Source organism: Diadema setosum, chromosome 3, assembly GCF_964275005.1.
Source record: "Diadema setosum chromosome 3, eeDiaSeto1, whole genome shotgun sequence".
NCBI lineage: Eukaryota > Metazoa > Echinodermata > Echinoidea > Diadematoida > Diadematidae > Diadema > Diadema setosum.
This window is the reverse complement of record NC_092687.1, coordinates 2,943,964-2,952,247: the sequence shown is the minus strand read 5'-3', so window position 1 is coordinate 2,952,247 and position 8,284 is coordinate 2,943,964. Positions and strand designations below refer to the sequence as shown.

The 8,284-nt window shown below is 39.8% G+C and overlaps 1 pseudogene; it reads right to left on the bottom strand.

Annotated features, from left to right (window-relative positions):
- Positions 1-5,986: 5,986 nt before the first annotated feature.
- LOC140226668 (uncharacterized) lies at positions 5,987-7,514 on the bottom strand (annotated as a pseudogene).
- Between the last annotated feature and the right edge of the window lie 770 nt (positions 7,515-8,284).

The window sequence follows — 8,284 nt, the reverse complement described above, 5'->3', positions numbered from 1 at the left end:
ATTTGGTCTCGAAAGTTGCGTGAGACTTGAACAAAACAAATTTAAGTAAGTTTCGAGGAGTCGGGGGGGGGGTGCACAGTGACCCCCCCCCCCCCTTAGGTACCCTACTATGTAGGCCCTACATGTAAGCACATACATACATATATATGAAGGGTTTGTTTGCAAAAACCGATAAGACCATTTTTGAAGATTTTGAAGTACGATCTCTGTCATAAAGTACAAAATGATACCTTTTAAATGATATATTGGTCACTACATATAAAGGTATATTCTTTAAGTTATGGTCAAAAGAAGTAAAAATTTTCTTATTATTCTCTTTATTTTTCTTGACCTTTAATCGCAAATATCTCCATTTGGCAAATATGGACTTATCGGTTTTCGCAAACAAACTCTTCATATGTAGCACACCCTGTATGTTGTCGTGGAAACAGAAGAAATACATTAAGTCAAACGCACCCACGAAGTTAAATGACTGTCGGTTTATCAAAAAGAAAGATATGGATAAATACTTAGTAAAGCATACCATCTCCTTAAAAATGAGATTATGTGAAAATTTATTTTTTTTAATGCAACATTTACCCTTTAAGGACGGGGGGAGGGGATCAGCCCCCCCCCCCTCCCTCAAAGTTTCGCGCTATAAATCTGTCGCGAGGCTTCTTGACTTTGTTTCTCCAAGTCTCGCACAACTTTTGAGACTCAATTTGCAACATCCGCGTATACTTTTGTCGCATACAAACACCAAGGTGTTCAGTTTCATCGTTACATAATACGTGTTCAACATTAGCGATAGAAAATTATGACATGCACATGACTATGCTGCCTGTAAACGCAGAGGGCGCTATCCTTATTGATTGTGCCGGCGTGAAATGATTATCTAAGAGGAGAAAGAGAATGAGAGGATGAAAGAGGAGAGAGTGGAAGTTATCAGTAAATATCTTGCCTAACAACTGAGACGATAAAAAGTCATCAGTTTGGATATCCATTTCGTCCCGAACAAACTCAACTCTTCCTATGATACCACTAACCCAATAGACAAGTCTAGGCACGGTGCTGGATATATCTGTCACCGAGCCATGCGATTTATTCAGTTTTATGTAACAAACATTCCTGCTACTTGGGAGATGACAAAGAATCATCCTATACCATTGTGTTACTAAAGGGCATTTGCTCTACATGTAACTTGGGTATAAAATGTATGGACTTTCATTCAATAGTATTTAATCAGCATCAATTAATATCGTTCTGTGTTTAGTAACTATATTTTCACCTCATAAATTCAGTTTCCTTCCAGCAGGTAAAATGAGCAAAATTTCCAACGCAGAAGGAATATACAAAAGAGGAGTGGATTTATTTCCTTCGATAAGCATAAATTGCTTGTAAAAAAATGCTGGATGTAAACTTGAATATTAACCCCCAACTAGATTGGGCTTTTTCGGCTGTTCTGTATGCGGGGAAGGGTTGTAAATCACCACCCCCCCCCCCCACCCCCGAGATTTCGGAATCGCGCAATCGACATTAAAATTGGCACATACATTACCTCTGTAGTATTACCTCTGTAGTAATCTACAAAAAATAAATACATGAAATTTATTCTTTTTCTATACTTGATATTAATAAGTAATTGCTAGTATATGTGTGACATCATACATTTTGCTCTAAATTAGAAAATGAAGAGTTTGTTTGAAAAACCAATAAGTCCATATTTGTCAAATGGAGATATTTGCGATTAAAGGTCAAGAAAAATAAAGAGAATAATAAGAAAAGTTCTACTTCTTTTGACCATAACTTTAAAAATGTACCCTTATATTATTTAAGTAGTGACCAATATATCATTTAAAACTATTATTTTGTACTTTATGACGAGACCGTACTTCAAAATCTTCAAAAATGCACTTATCGGTTTTTTAGAACAAACTCTTCAAATAAAGCTCCTAGAATCCTAATTTTAAATAAAAAATGTGCAGCGTCATAACATGGATACGGTATGCACGATTTTCGCGAAAATGATATCATAAGATGTGCGAGACAAGAAAGTAAAAAGTCAGAGAGCGGGTTGGTCAAAAGAAAATTCACGCTGCGGAATGATCTTGGACATTTTTGAGAAGGTTTGATTCACCCCCCCCCCCCACGTAACGTTTTAACGGAATAACGGCATAATGTAACGGTTTTGACACAACGTGGGGTCGTGGACGTTGTGATATTCTTGTGGAAATCACATATAAGGATAAAAATGGTTAATCAATGATAAGTTTAAAGAAGTCAGAACGATATCTAACTATTTATACAAGAATCGTGTCCGTTTTCCATGTTCCATTTATAAATAAACAAGATTTCAACTATATCATAAGCTTCCCATTGACTCGCGGACAATTTTCACTTCATTTCCTTTCTTTTGAAATGTAATTTGAACCTCTCGCATCACACTTAGAAGTGATCGACTTCAATATTAAGGCTTTATAGTTTCTGAATTTCCCTAAAATAATACAATTTTTATCATAATTATTCCACTAAAAAGGGGGAGAGCTGAGTGTGCATGAGAACATGAAACATCAAGTTTCAACTTCATCTTGTCTGATTTAAGTGAGATTACGATAAGATTTAGATTTTCCTCATGGTTAAAGACAATCTCGGTACAACATTTTACATTTCATAACTTCATACATTAAGTGTTGATCAGTTGCAGAAACAGGACAGTGCAGGATTTATCACAGTCCAATAGTAAGGAAGACATGTATCACAATTATCTCTCATGTGATTTACGGTATTTCAGTTTAGGTCTAACTGTTGAAAGAATGAACTAGGGCCTGTACCATTCGAAGGACATGAACAGAAGATGACATCGCCTCAAAACTTATATTCTCTCATTACATACTGCATATTAGGTGCAGTCGATCGTGACGAATGCTAGAAATGTAATTACCCTTCATCCAGATACAACTGTAAACACATTTGATGCCATGTATTTTCTCATTCATTTTACAGAAGGTGAATTTCGGTATAGATTTTTTTTTTCTTTTTTTCTTTTTTTTTTAAGGCGATGAATCTAACGTTCCACAAGACAAAGCGAAACTCGATATCATCCATGCAGCCTATGACGTAATTTGCACAGAAAATTGACGTCACTCCTTTTGCCATATTTAGGTTTATGCACAAGCATAGATTTTTTTCTTCTTCTTCTTCTTCTTTTTCTCCTTCGTCTCAAAGCATCATGTTTTACTCATCACATACATATCTTTGTCTGGTTGTCTAATGCATTGAATACCACATTTCAACTACATTGTGAGAGAAAGGGGACTTGGAGAGACTAATAATCAGGAGTAATGGAGATTGAAGAAAAAAAAAGGAAATCTTTTAATACGCAATGACTTTTGACGAGAAATTAAATTTTGGCACGAATGTCTACTTCAGCTGGATTCACAGGGCTTCTCTGGAGCTCTGCACTGTCTACCACTCTACCGTGCCTTGGCGAGGCTCGGGGCTGGAGCGTCTCCAGTAATCCACAGGTTGTTTTGCGTCTAGTACAGATCTTTTCCTGCCTTGCTGCTGGTAATAGAGCGATGTCTTTGTGCAATGGGAACTCGATCCACTCCCCGATTGGACTAATCCATTTGTAATAAGGAACAATCTGCATAAAGTAATTTTTATTATGTACTTGTGGAATAATAAACAAAGAAATACATAAACAAAAATTGTATAATACATAGCTGTAATTACTGTTAGAAAAATCGTTACATCCAAAACTCATTTAAAATAGGACCATGTATTGTTAGAAATATCTTGGCACCCCTTGTTACGAATAGACTCACCCACCAGCCTTGCCTGGGAAATTTGTATGCAAATAAGGAGCATGCTTTCTGCCCAACGTGCCCCTCTGTACGTTGATCAAGGTCAACAATGCATTAACTGTAATAGCATCATCAAAACTTTACAACATTTGTTTGGCGGAATACCTTGTCGATAACAAAGTTTTGATGAACAATTCACATAGGCCTGGATCATATATTTAAGGCCAGGATATATCTAATGAGAATTAGCCGTGACATCATGAGAAAATCAGATACACTTGGTGAATGCATTGTTCGGTTCTTCACTCGGTCCGGCGAACAAAGGGTTTGTTCGCCCTGCCGTGACCCCATTTTGTCGTCCGGAGGGAGGAGAGATCCGATGAGAACAGCCATTCCCACGGCTGATAATCAACAATGCAAAGTTCCCACGGTGTGCTTTCACACTCAAACAAGCAGTTGCCAAGTTTGATTAGTATCATATTTATACAAATTATCTACTAAAATTTATAATAATCTACATTTCAGTGCATAAAAGTATTAACAAATATTATATTTTGACTCAATCCTTTATTTGATGTTTGAAAATTTGATATTAGGGATCATTAGTTGTTTTAATGAGTTTGGATTCTTGGTCTTCAACGTGCTTGTGGGAATTTCTGAGGCCCATCTCTTCGGACTTGCAGCAGAGAGCAGGGGATGAGAAAATTCGCCCGAATCGGGCTGTGTTGAAGCGGACCCCCAAAAGTCGTGCGAAGAACATGGCCGAGACAAAATAGTTTAACGTAAGTATTGTCGTTTTTTACGATAAATATGTGCAGTTACACGCGGGTTATGTCTTGTTGTATAGTGCAGATATGGTTGGCTTAACTGCAGAATACCCCACCAATAACTTCATAATATGATCGTTGGTCAGCCAACGCCAACGATCTGGCTAGCTATAGTCTAGAGTACATACCCTACGGCTCCACGGCCCCGCGGCCCCCATGGCCGCAGCCCACGGTATGATCGCTGGTCAGCTTGCAACCAACGCCAACGCAACGTGACTTCATATTACGGTCGCTGGTCAGCCAATGCCAACGATTTAGCTAGATGGCTAGGCTAGAGTACAGTTATACACATACATACTCCCGGCCCCACGCTACGGGATGATCGTTAGTCAGCTCGCAGCCAACGCAAAAGCAAGGATTAGAAACTCAGACATTTGAGTTTGACAGCAATAACCGTCTTGGCTAGATTTCCATAATGTACCCCCTTAGAATAAAAAAGAAGGTAATATACTTAGTCATATAAATGCATTTTATCTATGCCTGCTATCAGTAGAAATAGTTGCAGAAATTAGTAAAAACCTATAAAAAAATGTAGATATTATTGATTGATCCTAATTTTCGTATATACTTTACAGCCAATTCTTTGTCGTGAAGTTCAAGCGATAATGCCACGTCATTTCCTTCCAAATTAAGCACATGCTGTAGTCGTAAAACACCAAGATTACCCAACTTTTCTTTGGGTTTTATGCATACATACACTCTTTTGCCGTGTGAAATGAACGAAAAATATCCACTGGTCCCGCGTCCCGCCTCACATCTAACTGGGCCCCATGGAAGACTAGCTTATATAGCTTAGCTGAATATGGACTATCCAGCCATATTCTCAGCTGGAAAATTAGCAAAAAAATTGACAAAGATAATTTTGGAATTGAGTTCAAAACGCAAGACATCGATAGAAGCCATAAGATAACACCCAGGCAGAATGAGCATGACGCCAACGCAACATCATCATCGACGCGATAATCTGAGAAGGTCATCCTGGTCAAATTCGCGCCGCACAACATCAAGCATCAAATCTACCAGGCGCGGTCGAAAGTGAAGACCTGAATATAAAACGTCCTAAGTCCTTATCTATGTCAAATTTAGTTTTACCCTTGAATTGTAGCTCATGCGCGGACCTACTTTTACGTATATGTGTATATTATATATATAAATACTTCCTATTTTTTGTCCCATTCATCGCGCTGCCAGCACGGTTTGGTAAAGATTAAGCGCTTGAATAGACACTGTACTTGAGAGCCTCTTTTCTCAGTTCACACTTTTCCTGAGTTTGTGCTTTCTTTCCAATATTTAGATAGGTTGGGAGAGTCCATTTGATTTGAGTTATACATCATTTTAAAGCTTAAAGTCTGCTCTTTCAGAATATGGTCTTAACTAAAAATTCATGTCTGGCAACTTTTTGTTTGTTTTGAGGTGCAGAGTCACATTTGAACTTTCTAGACCCATATCCGGGGTTATGACCTCTACATCCGGGTCAGACACAACACTCTTTGGGACCCAATGTAGATTGGGGTCACTCGGTTCACGAGCCCCTTCTACATTCCCGATAACTCCCTCACTCAAACAATCAGGCATGCACACGGCTTCAACTTCCCCTTCAAAATATGGCGAGTCAACAGCTACCTTAGCCACGGGAAAATGCCTAACCGTACCTTCAATTAACCTCACTGCCTGATGTTGACCTGTTAATTGGTCATTTCTAACCAAATTCTCTTTCACCACGCACGTACTACAACCTGTATCACGCAAAACAGACACGGGTGTATTATCTGGCATCAGTCTTCCAGACACAACCGGCATACGATTCACCATCGCGGCGACATCATTGTATGCCATTCCAAATCTGTCAACCACTTTTACTTTCACATCCTCAAAGTCATCGACCACTCTTTCAATGGGGAGACAACCTGCCGTCGAGCCAACAACTCCCGGCTCGGGCTCACCCCGCGACACCTCATTCGCCACATTCATATCTACTTTAGGGGCCGTACCTTCCCCAGCACCCATCAAACCTTGAGCTGATGCAGGCCTAGACAACATGGGACAATCTCTTAACTCATGTGATTTGGGTTTCCACACATATAGCAACCTCTGCCATGAAAAGTCCTATTTCCCATAGCCTTTCCCGCCTTTGACTCAGCATCAGCCGGTTTCTGATACGTACTAGTCCTTTTGACCTGATTTTGTTGGGGCGGTTTGCTTTCCGGCTTTGAATCTGATCGGTTTCTTTCCGATTTCTGTACACCCGAAAATGCATGAGGACCGTGAGCTTCTACATAGATTTCTGCACAATCAACTACCTCGTTGAAATCTTTACATTTTCGTTCCTTGACAAACCTAACTACTTTTCTGGGACAATCTATCAGAAATTGCTCTTGCAAAATCAAATCTTCTAGATCCTTCCTAGTATCCCCAATCTCAGCCTCTTCCACCCAATGATCAAAATACCCCTTCATTCGAGTAGCAAACTGTTTTGGGCGCTCAAGCTTCATTGGCTTAGCTGATCTGAAACTCCGCCTATACCCCTCTTCATTGAGATGATAATACGACATCAACTCGTGCTTCACTGTAGCATAATTCTGGCGATCATCAGCACTCATCCGATTCACAACATCTAACGCTTTCCCTGTTAGATTGGAAATCAAATACAACACCCACATGTCTACCGGGATATTCTGACTTTTCACCAACATTTCGAACTTTGTGACATAAGCATCAAACTTATCATGTGCGTCATCAAATCGACCTACTTTCAGCTTTAAGCCAGCTAACTGGGGCCTTCCAACATTCGCTGTTTCTTCCCTTACACGCAACTGTGCTAATTTTATTTCATGTTCGCGCGCCTTTTCTAGAGCATCGCGTTCACGCTCAGCTTCACGTGCTTCACGATCAGCTTCACGGGCAGTTTCACGAGCTTCGCGTTCAGCTTTAAGCTCTGCTTCAATTGCCTGGCATCGCTCTGAAACAAAGTTACTCAATTCACCACCACTAAGGCCCATTTCTCTGCCTAATGAAGAGAACTCTCTGATTTGCTCAACACTAGCCATACTGGCTATGTGAATTCCAGACTAAGCACACTAAGCAAACGTGTAATCGTACAAACCCAACAGCTGACTAACCCCTGGCTATCAAATTCTTACAAAAGTACTACCTTGTAGCCGGCGTACTTAACAACAATTTGTATCTCGGAACGAGCATACAATTGCAAATGACAAACAGCTGAAATTCACTCAACAAGTATTCCACATACCAAACCGCTAGTACCTTTTCAAAAGCGTATTGGAATGCAGGCAATGTGAAATGACACGAGTTCACTCAACAGACATTCCACATGCCAAACATGCCTTGTCAATAAGCATACTAGAGCTGTATCTCCCAATGAGCATACAATTTATTTGGGACTGTACAAACCCAATGCAATCTACCAAATACACATGTATGCCTATTACAGGCAACACCAAAGCAAGGGCGTAACCTTGCAATAAAATGACACCCCGCGAAGATTCACTCATGCATGCAAACCCCGAATCTATCACACTGCCTCTAACCGGCAATACAAGGGCATAACCTTGAGAAAGGAGTAACACTCCACATAGGCTCATGCACACAAACCCGAATCTGTCAACCATGCATATAACATGCAACACCAAGGGCGTAACCTTGTAATACGGA